The sequence below is a fragment of the Pseudonaja textilis genome, chromosome 8 (genome assembly GCF_049901715.1).
Source record: "Pseudonaja textilis isolate UNSWEBS1 chromosome 8, rPseTex1.2, whole genome shotgun sequence".
Taxonomy (NCBI): domain Eukaryota; kingdom Metazoa; phylum Chordata; class Lepidosauria; order Squamata; family Elapidae; genus Pseudonaja; species Pseudonaja textilis.
This window is the reverse complement of record NC_141997.1, coordinates 33,747,489-33,765,794: the sequence shown is the minus strand read 5'-3', so window position 1 is coordinate 33,765,794 and position 18,306 is coordinate 33,747,489.

The following is an 18,306-nucleotide window of genomic DNA, read 5'->3' as shown; positions in this document are numbered from 1 at the left end:
GGTCCCTTATATAGAAAGAGTAGCAATAGCACTTAGACTTATATACCACTTCACAGTGCTTTATAACCCTCTTTACAGTTTACAGAGTCAGCATATTGCTCCCAATAATCTGGGTCTTCATTTTACCAACCGCAGAAAGGTGAAAGGCTGAGTCAACCTTGAGTCTGGTGAGATTCGAATTGCCATATTGTAGGCAGCCAGCAGTCAGCAAAAATAGCCTGCAGTACTGCATTCTAATCATTGCACCACTGAGGCTCTTGCCCAAAGTCTTTATCTGTTGGACAACAGATGGACTTTTAAAAAAAAATGTTATGGACAATGACAAAATGGAAAAAGGGCTGTTTCAAATCTCATACATTTTGTACCAAATCCAAATCACAAATCCAGCCCTACATGAAAGCAGGATGCAGAGTGGAGTCCTGCTACAACACTCCAAAGATATGAAAGGAACCTTTACCATTTACCATAGATGGATAGTTCAGTGACCAGATCACACTGAAAATTAATGTGTTCCTATCTTCCTGGACCCTCATTTCCATTCTCCTGTGCTCCCATTTTATTTCACCTAAGGTGTCTTGGTTTCTTACAAGCTGCCTTTATGGTTGAAGCCCAAACCTTGGTTGAAATATGATACTTCTTTTCAAACAGTTAATTATAAACTATTCTTAAAGCTATTATGGTAGTTGCCTCTAAATTCCATCCTGGCACCATCTCCTGTGTTGGTAGTGTAACAGGGGTAATAAGATTCTGAGAAGTATGACTGTATATCTTTCCCTACTACAGAATGAAGAAAACGTAAAAAATTGAATGAGAATGAGATTATTCATAAAGTATTAATATTTCAAACAGCTGATCTGGTCAAAAGTGGCAAAATTAGAGGAACAGCAGCAAAGATTTTCACTATCTTATCTAAGAACAGCTAAGCAAAATGTCATCCTGTTTGTTCTGAGCTAAAAATTAAAAAATATTGGAATATTGTCAAATCTACGAGAGAGAAAAGGCATAAACATCTTGACAATTAGAGAGAAAGTCTGGAAATCCAACTTAGATTTCCTCTAAGAAAATTAGACAATCTGAACTTATTTAAGCAAGCTGGAATGGAAGAGCAATAAGCAAAGCACAAGACAATTGCTAATATATTTCAGACTTGATCAGATTGGAGCACAGTCATCATAATTTTTTCCTCCTGGCAATCCTGCTATTTCAGCCCTCGACATAATGGCACATTGTCATTTATAAGCCCAATTTATATTTTGGTCTCGCTTGTGTGTATATTTTATCTCCTCTTTTTCTTCTGCTTCCTATGATCTGGGGTTTTTTTTTGCTCTTGGACAACATTAGCTATTATGTGTTCTTCTGCTGTTCAAGCCAAGACTTTGGCAGCACATTTTGGCCTTGGGACAATCACAGCATACACTTGAAAGATGTATCTTTAGGCAACTTAACTCAAGAATTAAGGCATCCTTCAGCTGTAAAACATGTTATCACCAGATCTGAAAGATTAATAGGTAGATCAATTTGTGTGACTTCACCCATAGTTAATAAATTAGATAAATTAAAGAGATTGGTTCCAGTTTTCATGTCACTAATTGGGAAAACTGTCATATTCTACTGTAGGTTCAAATTAAGGTTAAGCTATAGGCCTCTGCTAACTGTAGGATATTGTAACTAAACTTCCTTTCTTTAGTAGCTTTGGAAGAGTTTTCCTAATTATTCATTGCCCATAACAGATAAGGTACAGCCCATTGTATTACATTCTTCTGTCACAGTCTTTTAAATATAATTGATGCTGAGTCAGTTTCAGAATCTGGAATTTAACCAGAAAAAAATCCTCCAAAACATTCATTTTCCTCATGATACAAGAAGCATTACAATCTTTATATGAAAAGGTTTATTCTTTTCAAATGACCACAAAAATCTATCCTGAGATGGCAATATTCTAGAACTGTGGTTAGTGTTAAATATTTTATTCTGGGCTGCCAGAGCCCAAGAAAATTTCAAGGAGGAAAGGTCTAAAGACATCAAGGTTCAAGTAGTGCACAACTTATTCTAGAAAATTAGGGAACCAGAAGAAACTTTCTATGCATTTTGAACACCACCCTGCCAGTTTCTCCTTACTCCCATGCAGGTTTTGCCTCGTCACTCCAAGAAGTCACTGCATAGTGCCATATTGGATATTCATATATTGATTTTGTGGACTGTACTGTATAATAAAATATTGGAGAGGTATCTGCCACTATATTCTTCAGGGTAGATTTGTAGATTCCAATGGGCTAACATAACTGTGGGATAAGGTTTCTTGCAGTGAAGAATCTAGGTGCTCTAGTGGATCACTACTTAAGGTTGAGCCAGCAATGTGCTGCAGCTGACAAAAAAACCTATGCAGTCTTAGGTAGCATCAACACAGGGATAGTCTCAAGATCATGTGAAGTGCTGGTACTGCTTTACACTTATTGGAAAGACCACACTTGGAATATTGCATCCAGTTTTGGTCAACATGATACAAAAAGATGTTGAGACTGTAAAAAAGACTGTAGAGAAGAGCAACGTAGATGATTAGGGGGTAGGAAGCTAAAGCGTACAATGAATGGTTGCAAGAACTGGGTATTCTAATCTAACAAAGAGAAGGACAGGGGAGATATGATAGCAGTCTTCCAATATTTAATGGACTATCACAGAAAAGAAGGGGGTCAATTTATTCCCCAAAGCGCCTGAGGGCAGGACAAGAAGTAACAGATAAAAGCTTATCAAAGAGAGTTCCATCCTAGAATTTTCCTGATAGTTAGAACAATTAATCAGCGGAATGGCATGCCTCCAAAATTTTGGGGTGTTCCATCACTGGAGGCTTTGAAGAAGAGATTGGACAGCCATTTGGAATCTCCTGCCTCATCAGGGGATTGGACTAGAAGACCTCCAAGGTTCCTTCCAACTCTGTCATTCTGTATTTTGATTAGATGACTTTATTGGGCCATTATTAGAGACAACCAGCTTCTGATGATCTTATCTAGTTTGGATCTGCAAGAAAACAACCAAACTCTGAGAGCACTAAGGACCCTCAGCTTCAAACCCTTTCCATATGACCAGGAAAGATAGGAAATCTTATAAAATGAGAGAGTTAAAGAAATGATTTGTACAAGTAAGAAAAACAGAGGCCAAATGCAGAACTTTCTAAAGAATAGAGAGCTCCGGGGAAAGGAAACCATTGGACATAATCAAAGATGAATAGATCTCCAAAAACTGCATAATAGATGCCAAAACTCAGAATGAGATACCAAACACCACCACAACAAAAATGTATCTGGGTATACTATAAACAAAAATAAATCCAAGAGAAGAAATTATTATTCAGTAATGAGTGGTGGTGAGAAGTCATTTTAGTCTAATCTTGTCTTTTGTTATTGAATTACTTGTTTAATTTATCAACATGTGATGTGATTGTAACAGAGAAGAGGGTTTGGATTTAATTTCAGAAGCAAACAAAAGTAAGATAACAACTAATGGTAGAAGGTTTACATGCAAACTAGAAGTAAGGAGAAGCTCCCTGCTTGTGAAAGTCATGTAAACATTAACAAAGCAGTTGCACATCCTGCCTTCTGAAGTTGTAGATGCTCCATCACTGGAAGTTTTCAAAAATGGTTTGGGCAGCCATTTATCTTGGATCATCTAAAAATTCTTTCATTGGGCAGGCATTTGGACTAGATAACCTCTGAGATTCTTTTCAATATTATGATTCTATTAATGCAATCCTTCTAAGTGAGAAAAATGAAAAATAAACATACAGGATGACAGAGATTGGCTTGGCAGAATTGTAGTATGTACATAGGATTTAAATATTCTTATCAACTACATAACGAGGTCAACTTTTGATCCAGCAGTGTGAAGTAGATGCTACCTTGGGGTCCGTGAAGTAAATGCTACCTTGGGGTCCATGAGTCCAATTCACAGAAAATAACTCAGATTTAATTTAAAATATCCTGTCCAGTTATGAACATCCCAGTTCAAATCGGAAAGTGATATAATGAAACAAGGAAGATACAAAAGCACACCTTGAAAGATAGTACTGCTAACATTGAGAGAACGTATTGAATTGATATGATTGCTATAATTTTGTGTGTGTTTTGCTAAAACCTATGGTTACAAATAAATGCTTTAAATAAGAATTGAAACTAATTCAGAGAAGGGATACTGAGATGATGAAAGGTATAGAAGCCAAGCCTGATGAGTAATAGTTAAAGGGTCTGGATATGATAAGCTTACAGAAGAGATGATTGAAGAGCATTATAATAGTCTTCAAGAAGCTGAAGGGTTGTCACACAGAAGAGAGAGTGAACTCTATAGTCCCAGAAGATGATGAAAATCAGTGGATTAAAAATCATGATTCAAAAACTGGTTCAAGATAAACTTTTTGTCAGCCAGGTTCCTACTGAAGTAGTAGGATTTCCTTCTTTAAGACAGAAGCTTTTCAAACAGAAGCTATGTGGTCATCTATCAAAGAAACTCTAACTGTGGAGATCTAAACTAACCAGAAATCATTAAGAGAATAACTTGCGGTATTACATTAATATAACCTGTCTCAAAAAACTGCTAGTTTCCCTTTGGGGTCCATTTCCTGATTTGGTCTACCTCATAGAGAAATTTCATTGCTGATTTTGCACTAGGGAATGGGGTGAAGTAGATGACTCAGAAAATTCCTTCTAAATCCAAGAGTCCTTCAGCATCATCATAAGGGACATTCCAGGATTCCAGAATCATTTAAAAAATTGAATATAGTAACTCATCTTATTTCTTTCTGTGAATTTATTTCTTACCTAGCTAAAGGATATGGTTATATCTCTCGGTGTCTATGTCCTGTGCAATAGTAGCATTTGGAACTGGGATATGCTATACTTTAAAACTTTTTTAAAAAGTGTCTTGTGTTTCCCCCGTAGCCATGCTACACCAAGAAAATATGCACTGAGTTAAGGAAGCATTTTAGCTTTCCTGGTGCTGGCGTGGCTGAGGAAAATTCATTTATTTAAGGATTCATCAACAGTTAAAGGAGAGCAAGCATGAGTCTAGTGTGAAGCACTAGAGTAATCAGAGTATGTCACACTCCAATTTAGTATTCTTGATGACTCTACTTGTAAACAGCTTACAGGATATGATACATCTTTTTACGTATGCATTTTTTCATTTTAATTGAAACATCATCTGAAGATGTAATCATTACTATGGTATTAGCATATTATAGTATAAAATATATCTAAGCATTATATTGAAAAATGAGAATTTTCATTCAATTGAATCTGCCATATCATCAATGCATATATTTTAATTGGTGTTTTCCTGGCACTTATAATAGTTGAAGGGAGGGACATTTTTCTATGTTGAAAGGCAAAGATTTATTGATTTGTTTGCTTACTTATTTAATAATGCAATAGTACGTATATTGAGAAATACACTTTTTCAATTACCGTATATTTGTGAAATACCACAAGATATACTGAAAGTAGGGTGTAGTATTCCTAGAATCAGGATGTTGTTATTCGTAATCTCTGCAGCTCTATAATATAGAAACTCTTTGAGGTCTGAATTATGTTATTTCATAGTTGATGATAGAATAATTTCTTCAAAATGAATAAACTCTTTATGAAGAAAAAAAAAATTCATACGTCTTCCTTTCCCTGTATTTACCACTTTCTATAGAGGGACGATCAAGTGCATTATGTCATATTGCATTACTGATTAGTTTGGAACCATTACAGATAGGAAGATGGTGCAGAGAATGATGAGGATGGCAGAAAAGATTACTGGGCATTCACTTCCTTCTATCCAGGTCATAGCATATAAGCGATGCTTGAGCAGTGTCCGCAGGATTGTCTGGGACACATCCTCTTCATGACCTGTTTTCCTTGTTACCTTCTGGGATGGTGCTTCGTAGTATCCAAAGCAGAACATCTAGATTTGGTCACAGGTTTGTTCCATATAGTATCAACCTTGTGAATTCTCAATTACGTGTGTGTTTGCGTATGTGTGTGTCTGTGTTCTAGCTAGATATATGTATGTATGCCACATGTGTATATGTGTGTTATGTATGTGTATAGGTGGATATATACTTTCTTTTCAGATCAGGCAACAGAATTTCATTTTTAATGTGTTGTGGGAATCCCTCCCTCCTAGAAGAATGAAATATTAAAAATGCAGAATATTATATTTCCCTAAAGGAGAAATAGAGAAACATGCTCTTAAAGACCAAAAGCAGCCCCCAAGTCTTTCTTAATAGCCCACAGCAGATGCCAGCACTTAAGAGCTTATTGAAAGTGGAAGACAAGTATCTAGTGTAGATAGCTCTATTCATAAGCAAAGCAAATACTGCAGGCAGAAATCCATTCAAGACAGAATATTTTGAAACTCCTTGGCAGAATGGTAGGATGGTAGAAAGCACCCAAGATCCAACATTGGACAAAAGCCATTAACCCACAATAGGAATTGCCCAACACCCTTTCAGAACACAAGCCCCTTGATTGCACCACCCCCAGAACAGTCCAAATTTCAAAATCACAGAAACCTGGGAGCTCAGATAAATGATAAACCAGACGTTGACCAGGTTAGTTCAGACAAGTACCCACGATTTGCATTTCTTCTTTTGCCTATAGAGCCAGCTATGAGCCCTACATAACCCCTACATGACCCCATGGGAATCTGACAACAGCCAATAGAATATTAAAGGACATATTCTTGCATAGGAATAGGAACCTCAAATACAAACCCCACAGAAAGTATAAAACCCACCCACACTCAATTCCATTTTGTCAGCTGCCCAGAATCACGTGTGGTTCTGCTTTATCAATAAATCATCTTTCCAATCAGCCCCCGTGTTTCCAGTGTCTTTCTCCCAGCTTGGAATTGAACCAGATGGATGTTCCTTCCCACTGTGTGCCAGTGTAAAAAATGACAATAAAGGTTACTTTAATTTCTTAATCTGAATTGCCTCTAGTGCATCCTCTTTTTTGTGGTGTTTTCCCATAATTTTTAACAAAATGCATGCTAGATCTTGGTAGAAGTTATTCAAATAAAACTAAAGACACCAATCCATATGATAGGCAGCCTGCTAATTTATATGCCAGCAAAATGTTCCACACTGGAAGTGTTTCAATTTGTTTATGTCAGAAAACATAAAATGTTGACATACAATAGCTTTCGTGTCAGATTTAATTCTGAAAGTGGGCCAGTTCATACACTAAGGCCACTGTTAAATTGGTGTTGCAAGTTTATTATTCTACAAACCTCTTCTTGGGGATTTAGTCAAATAAAATAAGGTATTTTACAAAATGCAAGATTAGTTCATTCTGAGCAGGACCCATTATATTCTATCACTGCTCCTGAAAATAGGTCAAACCTTTAGCCTGAAATATGTAATGTCAATGTACCATCTGCTGGATTCAGTACTTTTCACTTTGCTATTCATCCACTTTGAATGATAAGGAAGTTTTACTTTGCTCTAAAAAGAAAACAATAGTGGTTTATCCCTGTGGGTTTCTTTCCCTTTGACTCCAAAGTACACAAAATACATAACAGTGGAAGATCTGTGGTTGTCCATATGTTGCTGAACTACAAGTAGCCCTTGAATTATGAATACAGTTGGGACCAGAATTAAATAATGCAGTCATTGAGCAAGTGATTACAGGATAGACCCGACTTTATGACCATTTTACAGTGGTTGTTTAGCAAATCTTATGGTTGTTAAGTGAATCACACAATTGTTAAGTGAATTGGCTTTCTCAGTTGACTTTGCTCAATGGCAGCTGGCTCAGAAGGTCACCTGTTGTGATCAAATGGTTGCAAGATGCTGTAACTGTCAGAAATATCAAAAGCAATATTCCTTAAACTTATATACCACTTCACAATACTTTTACAGCCTTCTCTAAGCAGTTTACAGAATCAGCAAATTGCCCCCAACAATTTAGGGTCCTCATTTTACCCACTTCAGAAGAATCAAAGGTTGAGTCAACTTTGAGCTTGGTGAGATTTGAACTGCCAAACTGCAGGCAGCCGGCAGGCAGCAGAAGTTGCCTGCAGTACTACATTCTAACTACTGTGAAATGCCAGCCAGTTGCAAAGCACCCAAATTGCAATCATATGGCCATGGGTGATGTGTTCATAACTTTTGAAGACAAGTTGAAAGTTACTTTTTCCAAGGCTGTTGTAACTTTGAACCATTGTTAAATAAGTCGTAAGTTGAGAACCACCTGTACAAATTGAAAAAAATCTCATTTTTGTCCATACAGGATGACCTGTTTAAAAGTTGTACTTCAGTGATATCTGGAAGATCATGAACGACTCAAAGATTTAGCACCACTCCTCCCTGAGTTAAGCTTTAGCAGAAAAATGTTCAACAAGAACAAGCTTGTTCCTGTCCCTTCGTGTATTCCAGTTTAACACTGGAAATAAACCTATTGCCATTTATTACCTTTTATTTACAAATTTACAAATGTAAGGTCATTTATTTATGAAAATTATAAATTTCTACTGTTCAGCCAAGAAGGTTCTGAGGATTTAAAATAATTTAGAAAGTATCCTTCACTGAGATTGGCTGAAATGATGATTTTATTAACCTAACCTCGATGTATAGTATTAGTCAAGCTGAGAACAAGATGTGATTCCTGAATTGCCACAAACCTAACAGGAAGGGAGATTCACAATTCCATATTTATTCTTAGAATTGCATTTCCTTTGCCCACTGCAATCATTTCATCTGCAAATGCACTTGGCAATGAAATTGTTTCTAAAGACATTGACAAAGACCCTAATGTAAAAAAGTTACAGTGCCCAGAGATGCTTTTATCTTTTATTTCAAGTCTTCAAAGTTTCAAGCCACCCAATGACAAATAAATGATGCTAAAGAAAAAGCCCGCTTCAGGTTGTCTTTATTTTTCTCCCTGACACTGTTCAATATCATAATGGATTATGACAAATGGAGTTCACATACCTATTCTTTTTTCTCTTTATAATCCATTCTAATTATTGCTGTGGGTATAATTTCTGTTCTTGAATGGAGGACAGAAGATAGAGTTGCATGGTGAAGTCAGTGTAGACAACCTCTGTAGTCTGAAAGGTCCTGTTTTGACCTAGGCTTTACAAAATCATGAAGCAGACTCCTCATCCCGACAAAACCTCTTTTTATTAGGCTAATGTGAATTCCTATCATTCTCATCCAGCAAAGTCCCAGCAAATAGTCTTTCAAGAGTGATTTACAACCACAGACCTTATCAGGCTTGGAGAGTTGCTAGGCCAATAGCTTCCAAGCACACCGATGTACAAGGAAATACTTGGTGAGGAGTCTCTGAGAGTCACAAACAAATCTTCCTCCTAATTAAATAAATTAATTGTCTCCTGCAAACACCACTCCCCTTTTGCTCCTCTTTATTCCCTATGGGAGGGGTCATTCACAATCTATTTGTGCCTTTACTCCTGAGTTGATCCTTGTTCCTTAACTGTTCCCTTCTCCTGGCAGCTCTGCACATGCACACATTGGGAACAGGCTCCAGCTGTTCTTCTGCCCCACTGATCTCTGACTCCGAAGGCAGCTGATAATTGTCAAATGCCCCTGGCCCCATTTCTGCCTCTAATGCAGAGCACTCGTCAGAGCCTTCCCCAGACTCCAGGACTGGCCCATGTTCTTCCCCAACCTCCTCATTGTCCAAGTCTGCCACCAGCTCTGCTGGCTGCTGGTGGGCCACAACAGGTCCATTATGGAAGCAAAAAATAGTTTGGAACACCTAGAAACTACTCTTAGTTAAGACTTTGAAGGAAGAAGTGACTAAAACTGACTGGATACAGTTATGTCTTGCTATCACTATGAGTGGTCTCTATCAATGCCATCAAATGAAATCAAGTGACTAATCCCTCACATCGATCTATAGCCACCTAATTCAACCAAGTGACTGGTCATCTTAGGTGATGAGTACTAAATTTCAATCCCATTTTACACCCACTGAAGTTGGTCTCAGTAGGCACACCCTAAAGAAGGACAACGTACTGGCTTAACAAGGAAATAAGCACAAAAGGATTTGTAAGAGATCTGCCACTATAAAAACGCAAAAAGCAGTGACTTATATATCTACATTGGAAACTCGGGTTTCCATTCACAGGCATTTCCCACATTTTTCCATTTTACCATGAAGTAGGTTATGGTCTACTTTGTCAAATGCCTTACTGAAGTCCAAATATATTATGTCCACAGCATCTTGCTGGTTTGCTAATTTAGTTAATTTAATTCAATTTAAATATAGCTGGTAGGTAGAGGCCAACATAAAATAAAATCTAAATCTTGTCCATATGACTTGTGACTGCTGATTGATTTTGTTTGTTTCTTGCCTATTCTGACAACAATTTCATGAAATGCCCTCAAAAATCCATAAGTGTTTGCTGGTCCCCAAAAAGGCTTTTCTCTGTGTTACTTTAGTCTTAGCTTTATTTAAAATGATCATTTTATTTAACTGCAGCCCTTTTGGATTTTTCTGGTATCTTATTCTTGACTGCTATAGAGCAATTTTTTATAAGAAACTAAACTCTGAGGGAATGTTTGTATGAGTGAATGTATTTGAAAGTGAAACCATGAGAGAATTTACTCTGTACAAGAGATGCATTTAAGCTATCTAGCTTATTTTATTTTATTTATTTATTTGTTTTATTTGTCAATTGCTTACAAGATAATAGGTATAAGTAAAACATAGTTTTGAATACTTGGATACATATAAGAAAAATAAAAATTATATATAAAAGAAACAGGGACTGGGATGGTAGGCACGTTGGTGCGCTTATACATACCCCCTACAGACCTCTTAGGAAAGGGGTGAGGTCAATAGTAGACAGTCTAAGGTTAAAGTTTTTGGTGTTTGGGGAAGAAACCACATAGTCAGGTATAGAGTATTCCAGGCATTGACCACTGTTGCTGAAGTCGTATTTCCTACAATCAAGTTTAGTGTGATTAACCTTGAATTTGTATCTATTGTTTGCTCTAGTGTTGTTATGGTTGAAGCTGAAGTATTCATTGACAGGTAGGACATTGCAATGTATGATTTTAAATACCATACTTAGATCAGACCAAAGTCGGTGTAATTCAAGGTTTTCTAGGTCTAGTATTTTGAGTCTGGTGGCATAAGGTATTCTGCAATGAGTAGAGGAGTGGAGAACTCTTCTTGTGAAATATTTCTGGACTATTTCAACTGTGTTAATATCAGATACGTAATGTGGGTTCCAGACTGATGAGCTTGACTTGCTTGGATAATTCCTGCCCATGAATTATCTTTCTGCTAATTTATAATAGACAAATACTGAATATGTAGTCCAGCTTTGAAAAATGTATGTACTTGTCAATGGTTTTTAGCATTCACAGCATGACAGAACATACAACATAGTTCATTTTTTAATCCTGTTCCAGAAAAAGAAATGACAAATTGTGGTATTCAAGAAATTCAACATTTGCACCTTTTGATATAAACTGTTGCAATTCGACATGGGTCATAGGCAGCTTAGAATACAGCTTTTTATCACAAGTGGTGCCACAATGACAATTAAGTTAAATTAAATTAAATTAAAATACATTTAAAAATCACAGCTTGAGCCTTTTTTCTTTCTTTCTTTCTGTGCAGGATGTTTTAATGCAGATAAAACAGGCAGACAATATATGAAACTGACACAAAATAATATAATCTGAGGATGGGAGGAAGGCCAGGAATACTTATAACATCAGGATACATTTAAATTGGGGGGGCAAATACAAAGAAGAAGGAACATGAGAAGTATTTCTCAACCGTGACAACTTTAAGATGTGTGGACTTCAGCTACCAGAATTCACGCTAACTAGGGAATTCTGGCAGTTGATGTCAACTCATCTTATCAAGGTTGACAAACAGTATTACACAGGCTCAGGATGTAGAAATTTGTTCTAATATCACATTCTTTGCTATAAGCAGATATATTTTGGATGATGAGTTAAGTAGGATGAGATTTTTTTTAAAAAAAGTCCTAGTCTTAAACAGGTTTGCCTAAGGGACGAAGTCAAAAAAGTCAAGATGGCAACTGGATGCAGTTGCCATGCAGCATGGATTCAAAAGAGCAGGGTTTCAAGGACTGTTTTGGATATATTTCTACTTATCGTAAGCATAAATCTTGAAAGTCTGTGAGCAGAAGTGTGATCTCAGAAACTTAGGAGAGACGGAATGAAACTCTCAGCCATTTTTAGTGCCTAATGCAGCTCTTCCTTTATTTATCCCCATTGACTAATAGAAATTTTCTTTCTTTGTATCATTTTCACCAAGATTGATGTCCATGATGCAGTCAGCTTAAAGAATGAGCTTCCTCTGTACTGAATTTTAATTTGTGTTGATGCATTTATATGTGTATGTGCATGCCTGAGCATGTGCTATTTTGAGCACACTTTGTATTGCTTGTAGGTTTCAAAAACATTTCCAGTACAAAACTGTGATCACTGACCTTGAGTCAAAGCAGACATAGAACATTAGCAGGTATGAAACATGAATTGCCCTTATATTACTGGGAGATTTGTTTCTCAAATCTATTACATTCTAATCTAATTTTTAACATGGACCAGTTTTTCAGCTGGTTAAACTGCTTTCCCAACAAACAGCTAGCAAAAAATGCATAAGAAAATTATTTAATAATTATTTAGAAAGATTTGTAGATCTGATTTGATATACGTATGAAGGAGCTACAGAACAAATTATGGAAAAATTATCCCCCTTTCCAGAGCATGCAGTGGCTTTTCAAAATGAAAATCATGAGACAAAGAAGATTTTGAACATAAATTTTCACCTTTCATCACTGGCAAATGAAACCTAGACAATTCAAGTATCGTTTGTGTCAATTATAGAAGCTGAGAAATTTATTTTCTAGAATCACTGAATCCCTCAATCAGAAATGTTATTTCTCACTTGCAATTTCAAAGTATGTTTCTTTCTTTCATAAATGTGAAGGCAAAAATATGCTGAAATATTAATTATTAATCTTTATGCAAGACAACTAGAGATAACTTCATTTTGCAACATCAGGCCACATAGATCTTGTTCAGATGTTTATTTCACTGAAACCCTTTGTGAGCCATTAGAAAATTAATGAATGGAAGGAGATGATATTGATTGGAATGCAATCTTATTTCTTTTTCTAAGCACAATTGGTGTTAGAAACAAGAAGACGCATTTCCTCATTTATCCTGCACTTTTTTGTTTTTCTAATTATCCCAATATATGCAAGTAATTTTTTTTTAATATAAATTTTATTCAATGTTCTAAAGAGAGGATAAAAACTACCTTAGAAAACAAAGAATAGAATAGAATTAGAATTCTTTATTGGCCAAGTGTGATTGGACACACAAGGGATTTGTCTTGGTGCAAATACTCTCTGTATACATAAAAGAAAAGATACATTCGTCAAGAGTCAAGAATCATCAGGCACAACACTTAATAATAGTCATAGGGTACAATAAGCAATCAAATCATACTAGGAAACAGTCAATATAAATCGTAAGGATACAAGCGACAAAGTTACAGTCATACAGTCACAAGTGGGAGGGGATAGGTAAGGAGTGATGAGAAGATTAACAGTAAAAGTAGTGCAGGCTTTATGATAGTTGAACAGTGTTGAAAGAATTGTTTGTTCAGCAGAGTGATGGTGTTTGGGGAAAAAACTCTCCTTGTGTCTAGTTGTTCTGGTGTGCAGTGCTCTATAGAGTCGTCTTGAGGGAAGGAGTTGAAACAGTTTATGTTTGGGATGTGAGTGGTCTATAAAAAAGAAAGAAAAAGATAACAGTGTAGAAAGAAAAGATAAAAAGAAATAGAAAGAAGTATCTTCCAATTTTCTTTGTAACAAATACAAGCATAATTGCAAAGTTATCTCTTCAAACTTGATCTTCAGACGTGGAAAGTTTACGACTTGTGGACTTCAACTCTCAGAATTCCTGTGTTAACAGGACTGGAGGAGGAATTCTGGGGATTGAAGTCCACAAGTCTTAAAGCTGTCAAGTTTGAAGACCTCTGCTCTATGATTATAAATATGTTCATTTTTCTCTATTATCTACTCCTTTTCTAATTATCAAAAGCACAAGTCTAAGTGCATTTTTTGTGTGTGTGTTTCATGCAAAAAGTCTATGAGGGGTTTCCAGTCACCCATAAATGTAGATGTTGGGTTCATTGGAAGTAATTTCTAGATTGGTAATCATGTACATAAGTCATGCTTTCATACACACCATTTAACTTGACTAAATTGACTAGCTGCCAACACCTGCCCTCCTTTTCAAGAAGCAGAATGAAGATGAAAATTGGATGAATCATACAGAAGTTAGTCATATATAGTGAATTCCTACACTTTTTGGTAAATAAATTATCCCAAAATATGTTCCCACATCCTACCATATCTAAATTAAACTATGATTGTTAATCTTAAATAGTTTCGAATCATTATTTATTCTAAATCATATTTATGTAGCTTAACTTTTCAGTTTGATGCTTTCATTTGCATCTGGAAGCAAGTATGTTAGAAAAGTAAACCCCCTTCCCTCTCAAAAACAGACTTTATTAAGGCAATACAAAATATTGTTATCCCACCTGGATTTTGTTTCTTAAAAGGATTCTAAAAGGGTTGATGATTGTTTGCTATTCAGATTGAGATTCCTAGATAATTCAATTTGAAAGGTTATATGTATCTTCCTTTTATAATCCCTTTGCTATGTTACAAATTGCATTAAACAAATGTAGGGTTGTTGTTTTTTAAGAAAGCAAACCTGGAAGAAAAGAAATGAAATATCATTTTTGTAACTTGGAAAAAAAATTACAGGTTAAATAAATTAGTGCAGCTATAATATGGGTTGATCCCCCGCCATCTTTGATATGAGCTTGAATATTTGAGTGGCTTTTTTGTTTAGTTTTTCTTTTTCTTTTCTTTTTTTCCGTAGAGACAAAAGCAAAAACATTCAAAAATTAAAGTAGTGTGCAAATCATCATAACAGCCCTTACGACTTATGGAATTTTTAATAATTTATTGCATGGAATTGTTCAATGACTCTGACATCAGCTCTACAAGCGAGGATATCGTGTAGATGAGGAATTAAGATATGAGATGGTGCATTACTTTATTCATGAGTCATAGATGAGTGTTCACGTTTGTTATCATTAATTAGAGCTCTACCTTAAACACAGAAGAAGCCAGGATCCTGATGCAGATCATGAGAAGTTTAGGACAGATTGTCTTTTACATGAAGGAAAACAGAGACCTCTTAAATGTCCTATCCCCAGTTATCTCCTCCTCCCCCCTTTGAAAATCCTGTGCTTGTGAATTACAATGTGTTTTGGGGTTATCCTATTTGTAATGGTGAGATGGGGAAGAGGGGGAAGGAGAGAGGGATTAGATTCCTCTTATACATGTAAGAGGAAGGTTGATGTAAGATTGCCTCTGCAGTGTCCCCACGTTGACAAAATTTTACCAATTTTGAAGGGGGCCAATCTTTGCAAGTCCGTTGATTCAGATCATGCTTTAGAGCAGGGGTGTCAAACTCATAGCCTGTGGGCTGGATGCATCACATGCTGGCCATCCCCACCCCCATTTTAGTGGAGGGAAAAAGTTGTGATACATCATGTGATGACAATATGTCTGCGCATGTTTGACAGCCCTGCTTTAGAGGAAATGGAATTGAGTTGAATTAATTCTGTTCAATTCAGTTTATTTGGCCAAGTGTGATTAGACACACAAGGAATTTGTCTCTGGTGCAGAAGCTCTCAGGGTACATGCAAAACACCAGAATAATGATAAACATAATAATGTTACAGTTACAGTTTTGCAACAATTCTTCTGGAATTTCAGGGTAGGAGAACTTTTCATCAACTGGAACTCCACTTTATACCAATTCCTACCACTGAAGTGGTAGCCTCATTCCTCCAAGAGGTAAACTCCATTTTAACCTTCTATATCCCTAATACTTCGTTTAAGGCTGCTTATAGCCATAATAAAAAGTGCACCTTGTGAGAAATCATAGCACTATAATTTCTGGGGAAATGACCTTATCAAGACAGGTCAAAGTTATCTACCAAGATCAAAGGGTATAGACAAGGGATGTCCAACTCGATTTCATTGAGGGCTGCATCAGAGTTGTGTTTGATCTCAGAGGGCAGGGTCATGGCCATGGGGGGGTGGCCAGGTCAACATCACTCATATCAGGGGGGCCACCACAGGCACTATGGTGGTCCGAGTGCTCTGCCAGCAAGAATGGGCTCCTGGATGCCAGTGAAAACAGGCTTCCAAGCTCCTGAGCTCCATTTTCAGCTTCGTTTTCAGCTGTGATGGCCTCCTGCAATGGGCTGATCCTTGGTTGTTTCCAGGGTGGCTCTGCAGTCATATCTAAGCACCCAACAGGCTGAATTTGGCCCACTGAGTTTGACACCCTGGTCTAGACCTTCAGTAAAAAAAAGAAAACTGCTTTAACCTGTGTGACAAAATACATAACCTTCCATGGCACTCCAGTCTGACCACATCAACCCTACTGGAGGATCATATTAAACATGGCTTCAAGGGCGCATAGCAAAAATTAAAATCTATTTTTTTTAGCGCAATAAACCTTCAGGGCACCATATTACAATATGGAGCTAGGACACACAGTGCTCATTTTGGTATGTACAGTAGCATAACAACACCGCATGTGGGTGGTGCCTAGTAGTGTTGATTTGCCTGGTTACAAGGCAATTAATAGAAAGGTTGAACAACAATTACCTTGTATACAGCTCAGAACCTATATTCTACATTTTCCACAAAGTTTCAACACTAACAAGAGGAAATATCTATTTAACATGCAGCATTTAATTTTGCACCAACCACTTAATTCTGGAAGTAAAAGCGAAAGTAAATCTGAAATCAATAGGAGCAGCATTGAGTGTGGTTTCTGACCAAGAGACATACTTTTTTCATTAAGTGCTATGCAATGAGGACATAATCTATACAGAAGTCTCAGCTCTGAACTCTACCTGCTCATCCACCAATGTGTGTTCTGACTCAACCCAATTAGACAGTTTATTACCGAGATGCTTAGCATAAAGTTTATTAATTAAATTTAACAAGCTGATGGGAGACCCTACACCATTTCTGACAAATGGCAGTCCCATCTGTTCTTTGAAAGTCTCAAGTGATGGCACTCCCACAACTTCCGAGGGCAAGCTGTTCCATTGATTGGTTGTTCTCACTGTCAGAAAGCTTCTCCTTGAAATGATAATAGAAAGGAGATGAGAATTTTAGATAACATTGTAAAATAAGATATGAGAAGATACTTAGAAAAATGGAAGGAGATATATTAGGATTTGGAATTGAATAAATGAACATAGAATTGAGATGAGAATTTTAGATAATATTGTAAAATAAGATATGAGAACATGACTTGTGATTGGATAAGATAAGCTTAATATTTAATAATGGCTAGGATGATGCAATATGAAATTAAACAAATAAAATGAATACGTAACTATGGTCATATTTATATTGAGATGTGAAACCTGGAACCACACTGCTTGCCAAATGAGAATTTTTCATTTAAAAAAAAATAAAATGAAAACAGGGAGAAAATTGAATAATGGAATTATTAAGTATGTTTAATTGATATGGTATTAGCCATTTGGAGAGAGTAAGGTTGAAAATAAATATTGAAGAAGTATGAATTAATATGAATATAATGCAATGAGAGATGTATGATATATTGATGCCACACTGCTAATATATTGTTGTTATATGTAGATTGAAATTAAAAAAAAATTGGGGGGGTGGAGAAAGTTTCTCCTTATTTCCAGGTGAAATCTCTCCTTGTTCAGTTTCCATCCATTATTCCTTGTCTGGCATACAGGTGCTTTAGAAAATAGCTTGACCCCTTCCTCTTTGTGGCAGCCCCTCAAATATTGGAAGACTGCTATCATGTCTCTGTTGGTCCTTCTCTTTACTATCTATCTATCTATCTATCTATCTATCTATCTATCTATCTATCTATCTATCTGTTCCATACTAGCAGGCTTGAAGGCCTGCATTCCTATTGGTCCGGAAAAGCCGGGCCATAATTGAACTGAACTAAGTGTTCTGATTGATTCTTATTTGGCTGCTGCGATTGGGTAAAACCAAGCGCGGCAAGCTCAAATGCATGTCATAGGCTGCCTAGTCGCAGCCAGCTCTATAAGAGGAGCTGCCTCGGCTGGGAGTCTTGTCTCAGTATCTGATTTCCTAATAAAGAGCTGTTGTCACTATTTTGAGTCTCGTCTCTCCTTGGGACCCACCACCCAGACT